Source organism: Stomoxys calcitrans, chromosome 3 (genome assembly GCF_963082655.1).
Source record: "Stomoxys calcitrans chromosome 3, idStoCalc2.1, whole genome shotgun sequence".
Lineage (NCBI taxonomy): Eukaryota > Metazoa > Arthropoda > Insecta > Diptera > Muscidae > Stomoxys > Stomoxys calcitrans.
Genome location: NC_081554.1, coordinates 140374128 through 140395200, shown reverse-complemented (window position 1 = coordinate 140395200; position 21073 = coordinate 140374128). Strand labels below are relative to the sequence as shown.

At 43.7% G+C, this 21073-nt stretch overlaps 1 long non-coding RNA gene across 1 annotated transcript; it reads left to right on the top strand.

Moving 5' to 3' along the window:
* The first annotated feature begins 13562 nt into the window (after window positions 1–13562).
* Window positions 13563–14008, top strand: LOC131995935 (uncharacterized). Its single transcript, XR_009397697.1, has 2 exons — window positions 13563–13674; window positions 13741–14008. It is a non-coding gene; the product is annotated as an uncharacterized LOC131995935 (long non-coding RNA).
* The last annotated feature ends 7065 nt before the right edge of the window (window positions 14009–21073 follow it).

Here is a 21073-nt window from a genome sequence, read left to right as displayed (position 1 = left end):
CACAGAAGATACAGACCGCATGGCTCCAGTGCCCCTGTGTATAACACCGCGCAATAGCCCTGGATAGGGAATAGGCATTGTATATATGTAGTGGTTGCTTTTTTTTTTTTTTTTTTTTTTTTACGTATAGTATATACATTATTCCTTAGTTGCTTGAATTGCCTATTTTATTCTTTTTCTTTTGTAAACATCTTATGTTGTAGTTGTTTTGTTGTCATTAGTTTAAGGAATAGATCCTGAATTTTTTCATTTTGCCAGGCGAGAGATTATTTTGAGATAGCGCAAGTTGCGAATAGTTACGGAATATATAGATAGGCTGGGCTGGCATGCCAAATTATAATAATTATAAGAGATATGTTCTTAGAAAAAATATGAGTTGCAAAGAATTAGAATTAAGTGATTAGAAGTAAGAGACTTACTACTGTATATGAATTTTCTTGAAAAATAAAACCAAATTAACCCTTAAGCATTTGATTCTGTGGTGTGAGCTCGTTGTGTTAAGACAAAAGTCTCGATACAATCGAAAGATTACGAAATGAAAATAAACAACTGGCGTTCGAAATGGAGGAACCGCGCTCGTAAATACAAAGCAAAGTTCCTGAGGCACAAACTGTACGAAATAGAAGCTCTGCTGTAACTAGTGGCAATGGGAATCCTGCAAGCAACAATGACGAAAATAGCATTGATGTCGTTGTCGAGATCGAGATCGAGCAAAATTTTTGAAATGTCGGCGAAAGTAGCTGAAGACTTTGGCACAGCGAAGACGTATACCAAAGATACAACTGTACAGAAGAGAGAAATCTGGGTGAAGACAACTTCAAATATGGCAGCACCAATAGACACCAGTAAATGGACAATAAGGAAGACAACAGTCCCCTCCAAATAGCAGAACTGAAACAGGCGAATGGCAAGAGTGCAACATCCCTGACGAGAAATGGCGAATCAACTGAGACGAATACGACATCGCGGATTACACGAGATAAGTCCAGCCCACCAGTAATTAGTGTGTATGCGTGTAATCCTAAAGAACTGACAGACAAATTGGCTAGGCATCTGGGTCATGGGTTATTTTGCACGAGAATCATAAATAGGAATCTGATTGGGTTGAATCTATGTAAGGTCGAGGACCATCAGAAATCCAGAGATTGTAAAACTGAACTGGGGCTGAATTTCTTTACATACACGTCCAAAGAAATTAAACCCTTCTCCCTCATAATTCGCGGCCTGTTTAGCACGTATGACGTGGAGGATTTGCGGCAATACTTGGGGGATTGCGGGCTTGAACTGGACATTCTGAAGATATTGATGGACATTCTGAAGATATTGAATTAAACGCCTGCATATATGCTGAATTGTGGACTGACACAGTGCACGAATTGCCAACGTTTCGGACAGGCGTCTACGAACTGTAGAATGACATACAGATGTGTTAAATGCGGAGGCTCCCATGGACCGGACAGTTGCACCATCCCTGAGAAGGACCAGAATACGCAGAAAATATTGTCACCGAGCCGTCAACAAGACGGATAGTCTGGACTGTTGGAGTTCCAGTTCGCTGCTTAAACTGTAAGGAAAGTGGACATTTGGTGAGTTCCAAAGACTGACCAAGGCGCATTTAGATTCTTCGCACGAAAACGCAGAAAAAACGGAGCCGAGACAGGTGCAATTTCGAGCATCTGTCTCTTCACCTCCCATTAATGGCAGGAACGGATCATTGCAATTGTTGCTCGAAGGACGCGAGATATGGGTCAATCGGAGCCAGTTCACACGGGCCTCTCCGGGGATATGAACAGGACACTGGGGCACTTCGATGGAGAGTGCAAACGCCTCCTTGGTGGAAATCTGCTGACCTGCTTGAGAAATTTGCTGACCTGCTCCCAGAGAAGATGCATACATCCCGAAGACCAATTTCTATGAAGGGAATATGGCGGACGCCTCCACGACAGTAGAAGGCCCATTTCGACCTATAAAGCCATCAGGGATCGGATTGACTCTCCGCAGGATGAACTATAAGAAAAATTCGGGTGATGATGGCATACCGAACTATGTACTCTGCAGGTCGGATATGAGGACGTGGTGTCTTTTGGCGATAGTCTTTAATCACTGCCTAAATCTCGGATATTTTCCCAAGGCGTTGAAGACGGCACCGAGCAAGGATCCGCTGTCATCGCTCTCCAAGCTTTATTGTCATCGATCTCCAAGCTTTACTGAGAGAATCCCAATTTGGTTTCAGGGCATCTACCTCGACGACACACGCTCTGGTGGCCCTAACTAATTGGGTGGTATAAGGTTTTATCGATAGAAGTGTCACAATAGCGGCTAGATGAGGATGTTCGGCTTCGAGGGCTTCCTTGTTGATATTGTAGAGGACTATCTCATTGAGAGATCATTTGGCGTGGTGATGGCCGAGTCGCGGTCTGTAATACAGAGAGTCAGGGCTGGAGTCCACAGGGTTCTGTCCTTGGGCCAGTCCTCTACAATGTTTCCGGAGCCGACTCCTCATATGTGCGCACGATATTCTTGTCTTTTTGTCGCACTCAAGAGAGAAGAGAGCCACCAGGAACCTTGAGGCATATCTCGACACTCTCAACGAGTACTTTGAGAGACGGAAACTTCGCCTGAATATTCCGAAATGCAGAACAATGTTCTTTAGGGACAGGAAACAGGGCCTCTACAAGAATGCCAGGTCCTACGTACCCTGCATCAAATTCGGCGGCCAGACAAACTACGGGTCGAAAAATATCTAGGGGTGACATTTCAAGAAGACATGACATTTACCAGATATGTCGATTGCCTCTTGAACAAGGCAAAGGCCGCATTAAACACTTATGCGGCATTGTTGAGAAGGAATGGTCGACTAAGTAATAGAGTCAAACTGACAATTTATAAACAGATCGTCAGGCCCACGATGACATATTCTTTTCCTGTATGGAGTTTTCTAACTTCGAGATGGAAAGGAACAGTTTATTCGAAAAGGGAATGCTTAGGTACTCTCTTGACCTAAGAACGATTGTGACCGAACAGGGTCAATACTACACACCCAAACGGAATCGTTCGCGACGCATGTCTCCCTCATCAGGAATTCGACATCCTCAGGGACGCCGGAAAGGTCCTCCCCCCTATGTGCCTTGAACATATGGCCGACAGCAATATGCTATTTAATGATAGTGGTGAGCTAATGTAGAAGACAGGACTTCGAAGAACCTGTATATAATACTGACCAACAGCGGCCCATTTGGCATTTGACCCAGGAGAGTTGGATCTCTTGTTTTCTTTCTTTTCTTTGTAAATAGTTTTTGCTTTGGATTACATGTTTTGTATTGTATTGTTTATAAGTTCTAATTAGGAGTAGTTAGTAGGAATTTGTCTTAGTTTACAATGATGAATCCCGATTTTTACCCTTTTATTCCGGGATACTAGAGGTATAGTTTAATTAAATGGGCTTAGCCTCAGGGCATAATTTTATAATGTATTAATGTATATCTCTAGGAAATATAGTTGAACCATGTTTCCACTTGTATCAAATCTAGTTTTGATACAAGATTTCGGAAATCTCGTGTTTTGCAACGAGGTTTCTCATACATTTGCAATGTGACCAAATCTACTTATTTAGGAGATTTGCAACAAATCTCCTTCCAAATTCAAATGCAACACAGCGTTTGCATTGAATACCCAATAGTTATTATTGGGAATTTTGGGCAGCACTTTTTTCAACATCTGACAATTTCATATTGAAATTTTAAAATTTAGTAGTAATTTAATAAAATCGTTTCACAAACTTAATTGCTGACCGCAATGTATATGCTGAACACTTAAAATGTTAATCACAATAAAAATGCTGTCACTGTTGACAAATAAAAACCGCATAAACCGTAGTGGAAACGGGTCTTGGAGATTATCTCAAATTAAGTGGATTTGGGCTCTAGTAGAAACATAGTTTTATATAGTTAGAGTATAAATTCATAATTATAAGATAACCTCTTGTAAACGTATATGATAAGAAAAATGGGAAAATAAAGCAGAAACGTAAACGTAAGCAACTATTACAGTGTTTGTGTGCTCGTACTTAGCAAACTGCCCGTAAATCTACCGGTGGCAAAAAAGCTTGAGTGACTTTGATAAGATTTATTGACACAAAACTCTTTTATTCACGTGTGTGCTGCTGTGCTTTACTGTCTCAATTGGCGAAATACTACTTTTGGAGGAGATTTATAGAGCTAGAAGTCTAATTTCTCTGTTGGTGTGTTACTGTTTGCCGGTTGCTCATTGGCTTGTTGTATTGCCGACGGCATTTTGGTGAGTTATGACATAAAAGTGGAGTGGAGTGTTTTCTGCCGACGGCATTTTGGTGGTGAAAGGCTGTGTGGTGGCTTCTAACTTTTAGAAGCGCATAGGAGGCTGCACTTTGGGAGCCTTGCTGCAAAGGCTGTGTATTGTACTGAGGGCGAGCCTGATGAAGAAGCCACAACTAAGGACTGCCTAAGAAGAAGATGGCGACCATCATGATTTGGTCGTTTTATTACATGTTGAACGTCAGCGCAATGACAATCTCTTGCGACAGAAGATTGAGTTTCTAAATGAATTTGGTCACCAAATCCGAGAGCTGCAAAAAAAGGAAGCTAGCTTCATCCGTGTTATTGAAGATCTGCAACGAGACATAGAGTTGCTTAAAGGATTTGAATTTGATTTGAACTCGAAGAAATTGTTGAAAGATTACAACATTGGATTGGGTGGGTAGGAAACCCATTCCATTGAGATTGATATAGTGTCCACACCGCCGGTGGCTCTGCTCGGTAGCAAACTGCCTATGCCCGCGGAGTTGAAGAAAGAGCAGACAATGCCGGCGCCACTAGCGGTTTCCAATTGCCGTCGTAACCCTGTGAAGCATGACACTGAGCCAGTAGCTAGCACATCTGCTGCGGCTCAAGCCTTGATTGCTGCTAACGCCAACAAGACCAAGAAAGCGAGGGAGAAGCGTAAGGTATCGGTTAAGATTGTGCAAGGCATTGACAAGGCTACGGCTCAACCCGCTGCTGCTACTACTACCGCTGAAGAGGTTGCTGGTTCAGGAACACAGAAGACGCATGTAGATTATATACCTAATAACAATAAATTAGATGGTAAGAAGATGAGAGACAGCTCCATGCCCGCAGTAGCCATCTATGACGCTGGGGTTAAAGGGGTAAGTGTTCTCCTACACTCTATATTTAGACTTGGTGAATTCTTAGTTAGTATGATACGAAAGTTGGTTTTGTCCGTACGAGTTAGGGTCCTGGTAGGGTTTCAGAGATTTAAGGCGGTGCTTGCCGAAAGGGGTTATAAGTTTCATACGCATACCCCAAAGGCTCTTGTTCCACATACTCTCGTTATTGAGGGGTTGTCTTCTGAATGTTCACAGGTGGAGTTTTCTCAGTTTATTGCGGACCAGGTGAAGTTGGGTGAAAGGGTTCTTGGCGGTATTTGTGTTGCGGGTGATAAGTGGGTTATCCGCATTGAAAAGTGTTTGCGACATAGGTACTGTCTACGCTATAAAGCGTATACTGCAGTGCCGAGTTAACATTCGGAACGATAAATTGATGAGGGTCACCCAGTGTTTCCGGTGTCAGCGTTTTGGAGACGTCTCTTTCAATTGTTGTATGCCCCTCCGGTGCGTTAAGTGTGGTCTGGCAAACCCTTCTTCAGAGTGCACTATTCTTTCGAAGGCTGAGGATGTTTTGGATCCTTTGAGGGGTAAAGTTTTGCGAATAGCTTCACAGCAGGTGTCTTGCGTAAACTGTAATGCTGTCGGTCACACGGCCGGCAGTACCCAATGTCCAAAACGGACTGAATTTCTGGCTCGACAGAAGGATGAGGCTCGGGCAAAGTCTAAGGCTCGTTCTACTCGGATTGCGGACATTCGTGCTAGGGCCTCTTATGCTGTTGATATGGGCGGTCGCCCGATTAATGTTGCTGTGCCCTTCTGGTTTCCCGTTCGGTACGTCCCGTGGAAGCTGACTGTATCTCTAGGCGACGATTTTCTCTGTGTCTTTAAATTTTTAAGGAGTTTGGCCAGACCTACAGTTGATTGAGGGCGCAGCATGGTAGAGTCGCTGCCTTTGCGGCCCTTCTAGATCGATTATGTAATGGTTAGATCCCTAATTTGTATCTTCTTGTACGTTAATTCTTCTGTCTCACTGGACAGGAGACATTACTTGAAGATTTTTATCAGGGATCTTAGGCCTGATGTTCTGCTCTTGGAACACAAACTTAATGACCACCACAGGGTGGATTTTGGGGGGAACGTGATGTTTTGGGCGAGATAGGACGATGGTAGTGTACTGCCGTACTACTGAAATTCCTTTTGATCTGGGGGATGTGGAGGGTTGTGGCGTGAGGGTTTAGAGGGTGAACTGGTTGTGAGCTGTGATCTCAATTCCTGCCATGCGTATTGGAGAGATTCTGTTCAAAATGGTGGAGGTACAGCAATTGCTGATTTTCTAGCTGATGTGTCTGATGTTGGTGTTGTGTCCTCCGATATTCCGTCTAGGTCCAATGGTGCGTCTGGATCCTATATTGATTTTTTCCTCAGATCACCGGGGATTTGCTTGGCTGATGGTGTTGGCGTTTGAAGGGCGATCGACTTTGAGTCGGACCATAGGGCAGCAGTTATTCAGATTGTCCTTTCTTAATTTCGACAGGACCAATGTGAGCAGTCTGTTCCTAAGATCCGGGCAAGGCGCAGAGTAATGTGTGAACTCCCACCTAATATTCTGCGCTTCATCCGGGATCGGAAAAGACTTCGCAACGTCCTTCGCAGATGCCCTGATCAGGGACGTGCTGCCGTACTCAGGGCTGATGTCCGCAACCCAGGTGCCATTCTACAGGATCTGATTCGAGTATTTGAGGAGGATCGGACGCGCGAGCATAAAGGTGGATTCTAGGACGTATGTTCGTGTGAAGCGGGCTGCTGGGCTGGTTGCCAGGTGCCCAGTTGGGGCTCTGGTTGATTTGGATGGAGTTGATGCTTTGGATGAGGTTGACAATGCCGAGCTGTTGGCTGATCATGTGGGGGCTTCTTATCACAGGAGACTCACTTGGTGACCCTTTTCACAGCCTCGTTAATGGGGAGGTGGAGAGGGTCGCCGATAGAGCGCCTGTTGTTGAGTTCGTTTTCCTTCACGGCTGATGGTTCGATGATCTGCAACAGGGCTCTTTAGAGAGAAGGTGGGTTTGTTGATGGTGGCGATGTTGCTAGAAAACATGCTTGACGGGGTTCCTGGCATTGCTCTGCGGAAGGCGGGTGATGTAATATTTTGTTTTCCGACTGTGCTGTTTAACCAATGTCTTAATTTAGGCCGCTTCCCTTCGGCCTGGAAGAGGGCGATGGTGGTACCGGTCCTGAAGCCGGGCTCTGATCTTTCAATTGTGGAAGCTACAGACCGATATCGATGTTGTCGACGTTCGGTAAATTGTTGGAGTCCTTCATTCTGTCGTGGATATCGGAATTTGTACAAGATATAAGAATATTGGCAGATTCACAGTTCGGTTTCAGGACCGGACATTCGGCCACTCATGCTCTTGCTGTTTTCGGCGACTTTGTGGTGGAAGGTTTGTGTCGGGGTCGAGGTGCCATAGCGGTAGGACTTGATTTCGTTAGGGCCTTGCTGGGCCACGATAGGAACACCTTGTCACTGGCGGACAGGAATTGTGTGAGCCTTCGGGTCTTGTCCATGGACGGTGATGGTGGATGGTGATTAGAGACAAGTTGATCTCTTCTTTCGCCTATTCTCCGAAGGGACAGACCCCTCGCTCCGTCGTGTTAGAGGATCTGTCATCTAGTTATGATGAGGAAGATGTTCGGGTTGGGCTACATGGTTTGCCACTAAGCCTGTACATTAAACAGGTTGTCAGGTAAGGTGGGGATAAGTAGCTTATCCACTTGGCCACAATACCCGACGTAGGCGGACTCTACAAGGTTAGGAGGTTCCTCAGCTGTAGGGTTTTGTTTAGGAAGGACGTGAAGGGCAGGATCCCGCAGTGTTTCAACTGCCAGAGGATCTGCCATATTGCCAGCAACTGCGGAATGCCATTCCGGTGTGTCAAATGTGGTGACGATCATGGCCCTGGGAAATGCTTTCCGATACGATTTGTATAGGATGGAGGTCAGGGATTTAAACCGGAATTTGCGTAGGGAGATATGACGGTATGATGAGGAATGCCATGCTCACTAACTGGCTGGGATAAGAGTGGACAATAGAGTCTACTCTAAGGTGAAGGCCGCTGCCTGCATTACGAGAAGGGTTTCGACCCTTGTCCGGGTGCACGGGTCTGTCATCTCGGATGACAGTCTTAAGGCGGACATGCTAGTGGATCATGTCCAGGATGACGTGTCATAGGTGGCCGAGTGGGGACTCCCTACAGACGGGTTAGTTGGAGGCGAGGTTTCGTCGCTGGTCGGCAGAGTCCCTCTTGTAAAATTTTCTGCGGCTGATGGTTGACTGGCGCAGAGGCCAATTTATTTCGGCCGATGCGGTGGAATATTCCCTTCGGGCTAGGTATAATCGCAGGTCCTGCGCTTTGGACGGGGTTTCTGACATCGTCCTTAAAAGGGCCATTACGGTCCCCATCCTAAAGCCGGTGAAGGACCCAACTAGGGGCGATGGTTATAGACCGATCAGCTTTCTCTCTTCATTGGGCAAGCTTTTTGAGTTTTTCATGCTCGAGGGCATCCGGGAAACTCTAGATGACAAGGTGATCCTGCCTGACTGCCAGTTCGGTTTTAGGCGGGATCTCTCCACCTCCCAATCACTGGCTGTATTCAGGACCACGTTGATGGGTGCTCAACCGGCGACACGTCACAATTGCCGTGAGCCTTGATTTTTCCAGGGCATTTGATAGCGTCTGACATGACGCTATAATCTACAAGATGAGGGTCCTTGGTTGCCACAAATCTCTGAGGGTTAGTCAGAGATTTCCTTTGTGGCAGAACCTTCAGGATCTGAATAGGCGAGACTTTGTCGAGCAGTAGAAACATACGAGCCGGAGTCCCCAAGGGGTCTCTCCTGAGCTTGATTTTGTACAACATCTTTGTGTCTGAAATTCCGAAACCACCCGCTGGCGATCTGCTCCTTGCTTACGCCGACGACATTTTCATTGCGGATCGGGACCAGACGTTTGTCGGTGCCAGACTGAACCACTATCATTGAAGAACAGGCCATCGCTACCCGCGACAGTATTAAGTATCTCGGCATTGTATTCCAGGAGAGGTTCACCTTTGTCAGACACATTGATTATCTGCTCGACAAAGGGGTATTCTTCTCCTACCTGAGCCTGAACCTCGATGTGTTCCTTGTCAGGTGTGCGTTGGGGTTTTTAGGGAGAGCGTCCACTATGGACAATGGTTTGGAAAGAGAGTGTCTGCGGGGCGAGGGGCCGCACCGGCCGCCGGTATGCCTTGCTGATTTGGAGGAACAGGGCCTCCTCTCTAGGAATGGATAATATGAGGTTAAGATCCACCAGCATTGAGGACCTGGTTTACAACACTGCTCAATAGGCAGTCTTCTGCGGGGGCATTGGGATCCTTTTGCAAATATGTACATAGTCTTTAGTTTGTAAGTGTCATCATTTTAGTTGCTAAGTATTATAAGGTATTAATAATTCTTTCCGGTACTCTAGTTTAAGAAAAAAATAGTTAATAAATGAATTTATTTTGAGAAGTAATGATTTTTTTACGCTAAATTTATATGTATATAGATGAACATACCCTCATTTTATTAGATATAAGTGTTTACTGAAATAAATTGTAGTTGTAGTTAAATTTAAAAATATATTGGAAAACATTTTTTGGTCTATATATTTCTTCCTGTGGATTTGGTAATTGATTGGTAATTGCTGGCAATATAGTGCTTCGAAGTAACACCATTCTGTCTTAGGCTTAAATACAAAAAAACTGTCATCTGTTTTTTATAGATTAAACAGCATTACAGTTCATTATTAAACCATTTCGCATTTTCAAATATGATATTTTATCATATCGACCGTACTGTTGCAGGTTTTTTAATACATTTCATAATTATCCGTTATCAATTACCATGCATCAACAGTTTGCTTTTGCATACAATAACATAAGAATTTAGTTTTATCGACCCTACTCAAGATTATCGGCATTTTATAGGATCAATGTTACCATTAAGGTACTGTTAAAACTATTTATTTGACATTTTAATATCACATGGTTATCATTGCTCATTTCTGATGCCGACAAAAATTGGCATGTTCTAATAACAAAACTTCGAAACGAAGTATCTACGATCTACGACAAAGTTAGCGGTTTCAATTAAAGGTAGTATATGCATTTTTTGCGGCGTTTTAGTATATGTATGTATATATATGTATACGTATGCTTTTTATTGTTGAATACTATCGTGTCGCCGTGTTGTTCTAAAGGCATCGGTTTTTGTTTCGTAATGTATGTATGTATGTATATTATAGAAGCTACATTTTTGTCGACAGCAAATTGAAAAATGGTAATATTTTGTTTTCAAGCAAAATTTATATATATTTTTTAAAAAGAATTTGTAAGAAGAAATATCTCTTTTGTGGTCCTAAAAGGACCGATTGTTTTAGTTTTAAAGTTTTTAAAATATTCTCCATAGCGTTGACGGTTTTACGCTTAGAGTGTTCAGTGCTGGTCGCAGCATCACGAATAACGTTTTCCAAAAACACTTTTAGGACACCACGGGTTTCTTCGTAAATCAATCCAGAAATACGCTTTACACCACCACGACGAGTCAAACGTCTGACGGCAGGTTTGGTGATACATTGGATGTTATCACGCAACACTTACGATGACGTTTAACGCCATTTTTTCCCAAGCCTTTGCCACCTTTACCACGACCAGTAATTTTTTCACTTTTTTAAATTAAATTCGCTTCAGAAGAACTAATACTTACCATGAAGCGATTCCCCTTTTTATACAAAATCCGTTAAAAGTTTTCTGCATACGCATACGCTACGATCTATCTTCAGGGTTGTTCGTATACACTTCGTGTGTACAGATACAAATATTGAAGCATATACGCAGCACATACCCTAATTTAAAACTGTAGCCCGCCAAATTTTTTCTATAAATATCGGGAATTGTTCACTAGCGACATTCCTGTTCCGCCGCCTGGGGGACTTATGCTTGCTTATGCCTTTACTGGCCCTAGGACGAGTACCATAACGGCTCGATTGAATTCGTACCTGGACGAGCTGTTCTTTTGTTTCTCTAAATGGAGGCTTGTTTTGAATGTGTCCAAGTGTTCGGCTATGGTGTTTAGGGGTCGTGCACGCGCAGTTTACCCTAATTTTAAAGGGTATTATCCCGTTGTGCGTATTGGTGGGGAGGTGATAACTCTCTCTGAATCTATCAAATATCTTGGCATCATCTTCGATGGTAGGTTCAGCTTTGTGAGGCATGTTGACTACGTTCTGTCCAAGGCCAAGAGGTTGTATTTTGCTTATCATGGGCTTTTGGTTATGAGAGGAGGTCTTTCCCCTACGGTTCGGCTACTCATATATCCCCAGGTGATCCGACCGGTCATATCCTACGCCTTTCCCATATGGTATGGCATTTCGTCAGCCCAGATGGAGAGGCTTAGGGTGTGGGAGCGTGGGGTCCTTAGGGCATGCTTGGGTATTCGACCTAGGGTTATGGACGACGGGTCCATTAGGCACGTGTCGTGCAAGGTGGTTTATGACAGGCCTGGCTTTAGTAGGATTGACGTCAACATGAAGGGTTTGGGCTTGAAATTTGTTGAGAGAGCGCATAGCTTGGTAATGAGATGGTTGCTTCCTCACTCGAATTTGAGGAGGATGTTAATTGCCTTACGGGAAGAAGGCACCTGCCACCGGCGGCGGCTGAGGCTGAGTGATGAAAGTCTCCTATTTGACGGTGAGGTCCTCTGTTTTTATCATAGGCAATACTACACGTACGATTTGTACAACACTGTATATAGGATGGCACAGTATCATAGATATTGTGAATATTGTAAATAGTGTATATATTATCTTTAACATTTGGCTTTAAGTCCTTTTAGCCTTTAAGTTATTTAGTTTGATATACTTAAGTTAATGTGGTCTTTTTTGATATCCTGGTTTTTTTTGACCTACTTTTGTGATTTTTATTTTCATTTTCTGGCTTTGTGACTGACGGTTGTGTACTGGGTCGTTGATTACTTTATTTTGTAGATGCGGGAATAGGAGTACCGTATATATTATTAGTGTCTTAGAGTTAAGCTTATTTATCTGCACTAGTCGTAAGAATGGAATAAATATATGGCAAATTGAAATGAAACGAAAACGTAAGGCAACTATTACAGTGTTAACAGTGTTTGTGTACATATCGTGAAGTGAAAAATTAAAAAGTGAAATGGCTCGTAGTAAGCAGTCTGCCTGTAAATCTACTGGTGGCGAAAAAGCTTAAGTAATTTTGTAAAGATTTATTGTGAAAAAGACTCTTTTATTCACGTGTTTGCTTAACTGTGTCAATTGGCCACATAGTACTTTTGGAATTGACTTATAGAGCTAAAAGACTTTATTCCATTGCTCTCTGTTGTATGTTGCTGTTTGCCAGCTATTCATTGGCCTGTCGTTTTGCCGACGGCATTTCTGCATCCAGTGACTTTGTTACGGCCCTGTTTGTTCGGCACTAAAGTGGCCGCCCGCAGCTCTCGGTTCACTCTCGGGGAGGATTCCAACCCGCCAACTCTAGTCCAAGGGACGAACAATAATGTTTTCTGATCTCGACATATAAAACAAAAAAAAACGATCATAAACACACTTCACACACTCTTCTACGGCAGGAGCTTGGTGTTCCGCTCCCACACTTCGCCCTCCCTACCATGGTCCTTAAATTCCTGTGACAGTAATGTTATAAGGACCCCAAAATCCACATAATCACTTCACATACCTATCGCATTCAGTTTCCCCACTCACGAAAAAGTATTAGCACATCATTTTTGGTTTTAAAAACAATTATGTAAACATATTCACATTTATTATAATAGAAGAAAAGATAAAAATAAACGAGTTACATATATAATCCTTAACCTACAAATTTTCGTCTAATTTTCTCTAAAAATATCTGGACAAGACGCAAAAACTAAGTCACTAACACCAGATGAGGGGTAATAATTAGATGTGAGCCACTGACTCAGATTTGCTGCTTTTCTGCACACAATAACCTAGATCGATTATCCAGCCCTTTAATGGCTCGCAAATGGTTTCTAATAGACTACCTAAAAGAGCTCTCTTAACAGTCGTGGGAATCGTACGTTTTTCCGATCCAAACAGAACCAAAAATTTTACTTCTGAATCTAGGATATTTAGCAAAACTACACCCAAATCCTACACTCACAAAAAAAAAAATTAATAAAAGACCTGGTATTAATAACCCTTACAATATATATATATTAACCCAAAAAAGAAACCTCGTATACAAGACACGTTGATGGCACAAAACAACATACACAAAAAAAACTTAACCTAGTTATCTTTATGAACTTCTGTTTTCTCAATTATAATTAAAATTATTTTTCTTTTTCTTATAGTGTTGGCGCGATAACGTACCCAGTGGAGCCTGAGGGTACTTCTGGCAACCCGATCTTAGGCGGTTATGCTCCAGCAAAGAGCTTATGATCACCAGCCTGGACAGTAAGTTACACTTATATCTTATTACCTCACAGGCAGCCTCATTAATTTGGATTCTCTCACAAATAGGTTACTTCTTAAGGTGGACTTATCCAGATTTGACCAAGAATCGGATCCGGGGAGAAACAAAAAAAAACACCCTGGCCTCCGCTCGTCTGAGCCTGTTGGAGACCAGGAATAACCAGTATAGGTTTTGTTGGGACACTACACACAAGCAGAATGGAGAGACAAAAAAAAAGAAACATCAGTACCGATAAAACAATCACTCACATATTTACACTTATAACTCACATTAAAGGGTAATTCCCCAAAATAATAAATATAGACCGAACACTGATTTATTTCTCCTTACTTCAATGGGGTCTTTATTCTCGTTAAAAAAATGTCTTTGTCCGTAACACGTTTAACACGGTAACGCTTTTCTTTAAAAAAAAATAACTTCGACTGTCTGCCTTCCTGGATCTGATTCGCGCACACTCAACACTTCAGCAAAAATGTTGGTCACTGCTGCGGTCGCAGCCTTTATAACCCATTGCGAGTGACGCTCTCACTCTTCCCCATCCTTTGCAATCTCTCCCTCCATCCATAAATTCCCATTTCTCCCATTTATTCGCAAATCATTACAGCAACAACTATCGCCGCCATTCTGTCCAAAAACGCAGCGGTGGAAAATCTAGTAGGTCATGGTAACCCTAACTAGGTGGCATCTCCGCTGTACTAAAAACATCTGTCTCGAATTGGGTGGCAAGCCACACGCACAGCTGTCACAGACCACACTTCATTTCCGCCAATTGCCATCGAAAAAGAATACACACAATTGCCCAGCCGAGAAACTACATATCAAAAAATAATATCAAAATGTTCCTCTGGCACTAATATGGCAATTGTGTGTACAAAAACAAGAAACACAGCAATCAATCTGTCATTGGGTATAATCCCAGGCACAGATCTTAATACCCCATCAAAACTGGGTCAGGCCCCCTTCCTCGAAAAATCAGACGCCAGCCCACAAGGATAGGCTGGAGAGGGGATGACGGCCAAGTTCCTAGCAAAGGGTCGCATGGAAACTGTGGCCAAAAAAAAAACAACGGCAAAAAGTCGCCAGCTAGCACGCCTCCGCAATACATGCTTAAGAAAGCACGCAGTCCCCTTATGCGTGTGTGTGTGTCCAATGGCCGCAGGGCCAGGAATGCCATCGTCAGTCACAGACCTACACGGTCTGTATAGGTCTCCGCACATTCGACGACTTCTCAATAAGCATCACCCCCATTAGGCCCCCATGTCTCCCAATGCCCTGCCGCCCGACTTTCCACCTTATCGCCCATCAATCCGGTCCAGCCCGTGCCGCATATAGAGCAATATAGCCCGGCCTACAACTGCCAACCGCCGGAATCATCTGTTCGCAGGGCCACGAGGCTCAAACGCTGTCCTCCGTTTCCCAGTTGATACGCCCATTAGGGTATCACCCACCGCCCACGCAACAAAACTTCGACGCTTCCTCATATTGTATGATGGAAACGGCGATGTGCGGGTTAGTGCAATACACGGCTAGACAGGATAAACGTATGCGGGCCAAAGCCACCCGTGAGTCAACCTAGGTGAGTCTGGTCTCATTCATCTGTCAAAACTCCCCCTAATCTGGATTCATTCCCTTCCAGCAGAACATGGGAATCTCACTAGCCATCCTATCCATCGCCCCCCCGCATATATGATCTCCCATCCCGGTCAACAGTACCCATTCACAGGTAAGTCCTCCCTCGATATCCCTACCAAGGCCCAGTCCCCCAACAGGGCGTAGTCCAGCCCGTGTGTCATGGCCCATCACTATACCACACACACACAGCCAACCGACATGAAAGCTCGTTGATAGATAGTGTACTCAACGAGAAAAAATCGTACTCAACTGTCCGCGTCACACTACCTGAGTAAGTATGTCTTGGCCAGAATCATGGTTCCGGGCTAAAATTAAAGACGTCTTAAAAAAAAACATAGCATCCGATCAAAAAAAATCGTACCGGAAGCGGGAGGAATAGAACGTCAACCACCGCAGCTTGTACTCTTGCCCCTTCTTCGTCAAATGAGCCAGAGCTTTGAATTTCGATACCTAGGCACACCCTAGCAGCATCAATTGAAAGAGTAAATGGGGTACTGAAAAGTACCAAAAGGGTAAGAATCATGTGAGCTCTGCATAGTGCGATCGGTTAGGGCTAGAACTCCGAAATTTGGCTCAAATGATCGTTGTCGTGAAATACAGGTGGTAGATAGAAAAAATATGAAAAATATTATCGGAAACTGGAGAAAGTTTACCCCCCTCTCGTACCTTCCAGCGGATTGAGCAAGTCCTGAAATTTGACATGTAGGCACAACCAGGAAATATGTGTTTGATGCCTAAAGGACTCTCTTACAACTGGTACATTCCTTTCTTTTTTTTTTCTTCCTTTTTTACTGATCGACCTAGAGCCACCCAAACCTGGGCTATATTCACATCTTCATTTCCTTCCCCGACCGAAAAAAAAAGCTGTCAAAACATCCTGGAAAGTAATACCAAAGTGGTTAATGAAAATATCCTTGTTCTTAGTACTATTTGGTAAGTTCCTTACGGAAGTGGATAGATTTCTGAAATCTCATGCTCAAAATACGACAAGACTTCATAATTTTATAAATAGGGTGACCACATGGTCTTTCGAAAGTCTAACACTAAAACGAAAGTACTACTAAAGAAGGGGTAGCGAAGTGGGCCGGGATAAATGCTAGTATTTACAGTCATGTAATTCCCGGTAACTGGTAAATATACATATATAACAATCACAAAACGAGATCTTAGTCAGAATGAAGCATCCTTAAAAGAAAATACCAAGATAGAATACATGAGCCATCAAGCCACCACTTGCCATAAAACTTCAGGTCTGTCGCATACCTTTCCAGTAAAAAAAAAACCTGGAGTGTACTAAGTCAGCGCTCTCTGTTGCCACACCGGTCATGGCACATGCAAAAATAATTGACTGCTCAACCTTAATCTTCTACCTTGAACCCAACTGATAAATGGGACAACTACACTCGTCGGTTAAATTCGTTGTGCAAAACAATGGGCAAACTGCAACTCCTATGGCTGCTTGCCAGACGGTATAAAAGTGAAGCAAAAAGTCGGTAATTTTTGATAATCTCATTCAATCAAAGTATTTCCACTACTAAAAACTGTAAAAAAGTATTCCATACAATATAGAAATGAAAATCTCTATAACACATTCGGCCGTTGGCAACGCAACCGAAGTTCGGTGGCCATCCATAGTCGACCCATATCCCTCATGTGCACTCCACCATTCATTGGGATGGCAAATGACACCTACACCTACACAGACTTTCTGCGAACTCTTGCCAAGCAATTCCCGACATAAGTGGGCTGAATTCATACCCAGAAACACTATCAACACAAAAACAAACACCCAGAAGATAGTGATCAAAAACACCCAATCCAAATGGTAATATATAAGGGTAAGACAAACGTAATATCATAACCCCCAATCTATTCGCAATGGCCTCACTAACACTATAATTAACCTTTTTCCTTGTCCCGTTTGCCCGCTGCGGCCATAGTCGTTTCCCCTCCTGTCCTCCTCTATCATTACTGCTTGCGTGTTATGCTCTCTCAACGTGGGGAATTCCCACACCCTGAGATCTCGCAAGCCGGGCTCAAGTCTATTCGGTAATTCACTGATTCAGTTTGCTTCGCTAATCGGTTGACATCTGAACAGTACCCTGTGGCCTAAAGTAACCTCCGTAGGTCAAAGCACCATTTACGGGTCCGGGTTGCACCACCGATGCTGGTAATGTCTCAAGACTCCATGTGCAGTCGCGTCCAACTCTACGGCCACAAGCAGTCTGAATCCAGTGAGTTTACTTCCATCTCATCTCCGTTAATGTAATATAGAAGCCCATTATCGAATATCACAAATATCTCACAAAATATGGTAACTTTCTCGCAATGTCTGAACCTATCTCCGCATTGGCAAACGTCGTATCCTCACAAGACATTTAATAACAATCACTTTCACACATATAGGACGAAAACTTCCACTAACCTCTATTGCACTTCGGGATCGTTATCACAGTCTTATTGCACTTATCTTAAATCTTTATGTCTTTGGCGTGATGGCAACCCAAAGGTCTGCCCTGTAGGGTCTCTAGCTCATACATATTATTGCCCACTGGCTTCCTTATTCGGCATCTAAGAAATTTCTTGGAAAATTTCGCATTTATGTTATTCCTGAAATCGGACAAGGCATGGTTGCGGCGATATACCTCTTGCCCTGGAGTAAACTTCACGACTCGTGCCTTTTTGTTATACCTCTTCTATTTCCAACTTGCCGTTTATTGGCATCCTTGAAAGAGTGTCGGCAACTACATTGTCCGCGCCCTTTCGATGCTCGATTGAAAAATCATAGGCTTGCAGCTGCAAGGACCACCTAGCCAATCTCCCACTTAAATCTTTAAGTGACATTAGCCACTTCAGGCTGGCGTGGTCGGTGATGACAGTGAATTTCATTAACTCAACATAGGGACGGAATCTTTTAACCGCTAAAACTGCCGCGAGACACTCTTTTTCTGTCACTGAATAATTCTTTTGACAGGAATTAAGCTTTTGTGAATAGAAGGCGATCGGATTTTCTTCTCCGTTCTCATTCCTTTGAAACAATACTGCTCCGATGCCGCTGTCAGAGGCATCGCATTGAATGAAAAATTCCTTCCCAAAATCGGGATGTTTCAGCACGGGAGCCGAGATCAACGCCCGTTTCAGTGTTTCGAATGCCTCTACCGATCTTGGAGTCAATGAGAATTTCTGACCCTTCTTCAGCGTATCCGTCAGCGCGGCTGATATAGATGCGAAATCTTTGATGAATCGTCTATACCAGCCGGCTGTACCCAGAAAACTGCGCACTTCTCTGGGCGATCTGGGTAGGCGTATATCTTGTATAGCTTTGACCTTTTCCGGGTCTGTCTTCAACATTCCCCCACCTATTATGAATCCTAGATACTTTAACTCTCGAAAGCAAAATCGAGATTTCTTTAGCCCTATGGTGAGATTAGCTTTTTGTAGACAATCTGCCACGTCCCCCAGTATGCGTATATGAGTGTTGAAATCATCGGCTATAATCAATAAGTCATCGAGGTATATAAAAACGTTGGACTTGAGACGAGCGGGTATGACTTGGTCCATTAATCGGCAAAGGCGTTGAGCCGCGTTGCATAATCCGAACGGCATTACCCTAAATTGATAAAGTGGTCGACCTGGTACGGTGAAGGCAGTATATGGCTTGGCCTCTTCTTCTAACTCAATTTGCCAAAATGCGTACTTCAGGTCGACGCTACTTATAAAATAGGTTTGATCTATCCTGCTTAGAATGCCGTCAATGTTCTGCAAAGGATATGCGTCCTTGATCGTGAGTGCGTTAAGCTTACGGGCGTCCAGACAGAACCTGTTTTTCCCGGGTTTCCGGACTACAGTCGTTCTATTGCTCCACGGCCCGTCGCTTTCCTCTATTACTTTCAACGCAAGCATGTTGTCTATCTCTTTGTAGACAATTTCCTGGACCGCCGGCGACAAAGGATAATGCTTGTCCTTAACTGGAGTTGCACCTTCTATCAATTTGATTGCATGTTTTTCCAGTGTGGTACACCCCAGTCCGTTCTCCTCGAAGGTCGGAAACTTTCGCACGACCTCTTCTAGTTTTTTCTGCTGCTCTGAGGACAGCTCATGCATATCTGTGTTCTCTTGGCTCGACTGCCCACGAATCTTGCTCTGCAGTTCTATACTGATTTCCTCTAGGCCAAAAATTTCTGGAGCTAATTCAAAAGCTCTCCAGAAATCTACCCCCAGGTACAATGGCTGTTCTAGATCTGGACACAAGTATAGACAGATTTCTCTCTCGTCTCCTTTGTATTTCATATTAACGAAAACTTTCCCCAGAATCCGGTGGGGTTGTCCAGACGCCGTTCTTATGTTTGAGTAATAACTCGTTAATTTCATTCCTAAGTCTTGGACTAACTCCCGGCATCCATAACCTAATAGGCTTACTGAGGCTCCAGAATCTAGTAGCCCCCTTATCTCTCTATTTCCTATGGCCACAATGGCGTAGGGTCTTGGGTCCGATTTACTAACGAATCTGGATAGGGCCTCACAGATCGATCTTTTAACCTTTTTATTTTCCTTTTTGCGTTCTCTTAGTTTTATGATTCTCTTACTTAATTTCTTCCGATTTTCTACAATTTCATCATTTTCTTTTACTATCGACATGGGGCTTTCCCAAGTCTCATTTCCAAAAATCCTGTTTCTCACGACTTCGTAGTTGCGTCGTCTTACTTCTAGTGGTAGATAGTGGCGGGCCGACTGATATCCGGGTGCGCCGCACTCTATTTCGCTTGGGGTATTGCGGGCTGTTCCACGGAACGTTGGTTCCCCGCTGCAACCAGGTTCTTCTTCGCGTTTCCCGCCCGGCAATTCGCGCATTTTGGACTTATGGTGTTCGGTTTACCGCATCTAAAGCAGAAGAGGTTGCGTTGTGTTGCCGGGCAATCCCTAAACGTGTGGCCTGGGGTTTGACAGTTCCAGCAGACTATTGCAGAGCCTACGGCTGCGACTTCCTCGATCATCTCCTGTGGATTTTGCTCCTCGTAGTGGTCGTTAACTTCCAAAACCTCGCTAACTCGCACTTGTCTATTTATTGGCTGAGGGACAAAACCATGGTCCTTTTTAAAGAAGGTCTTCTCAATTTCTAAGCACTCTATTCGAAGCTGTTCTAAAGAAGACACCGGCATCGAATATACGATGCTAGAAAGAGATTTCCTTAAATTCCTTTTTGCCAGTCCAATCATCTCATATTCCGATACGGGTCGTTCCAGTTTAGATCGCATCAGGTTTATATCATGGAAAAATGCGTCTATACTCTCCCCTGGCATTTGTTTTCTCTCTAAAATATCTCGCATTTCCTCGAAGCAAGAACGCCTAGTTCTGTACCTTTCAGTTAGGGCGTGCCTCAATGATGGCCAGTCGGTAACTGCATTGTTCCGCTGCTGTAACCAGAACCAGTCTAGAGCTGGTCCTGATAAGAGAATATGCACCTCATCCATAATTTCCTCCCATGCCAGCTTGTAATGCTTTTGGAAATACTCTAGTCTGTAGATAAAATCGTCCACTGACATTCCATTAGGGTTGCCTGTAAAGTTCAAGCCAAAACGCTCCACCTTGATGCCCCTGTTAGGCCCCGTTTGACAGATGTTCGGTACCACATGATTTTGTGCACTACCAGGCGCGCTATCACTTTGATAGTTCGGGGGCGAAGGCAGTTGACGACCCGGGCACTTTCCCGATGCATCCCTCCCATTAGCCTCATGAAGCCCTATGTTT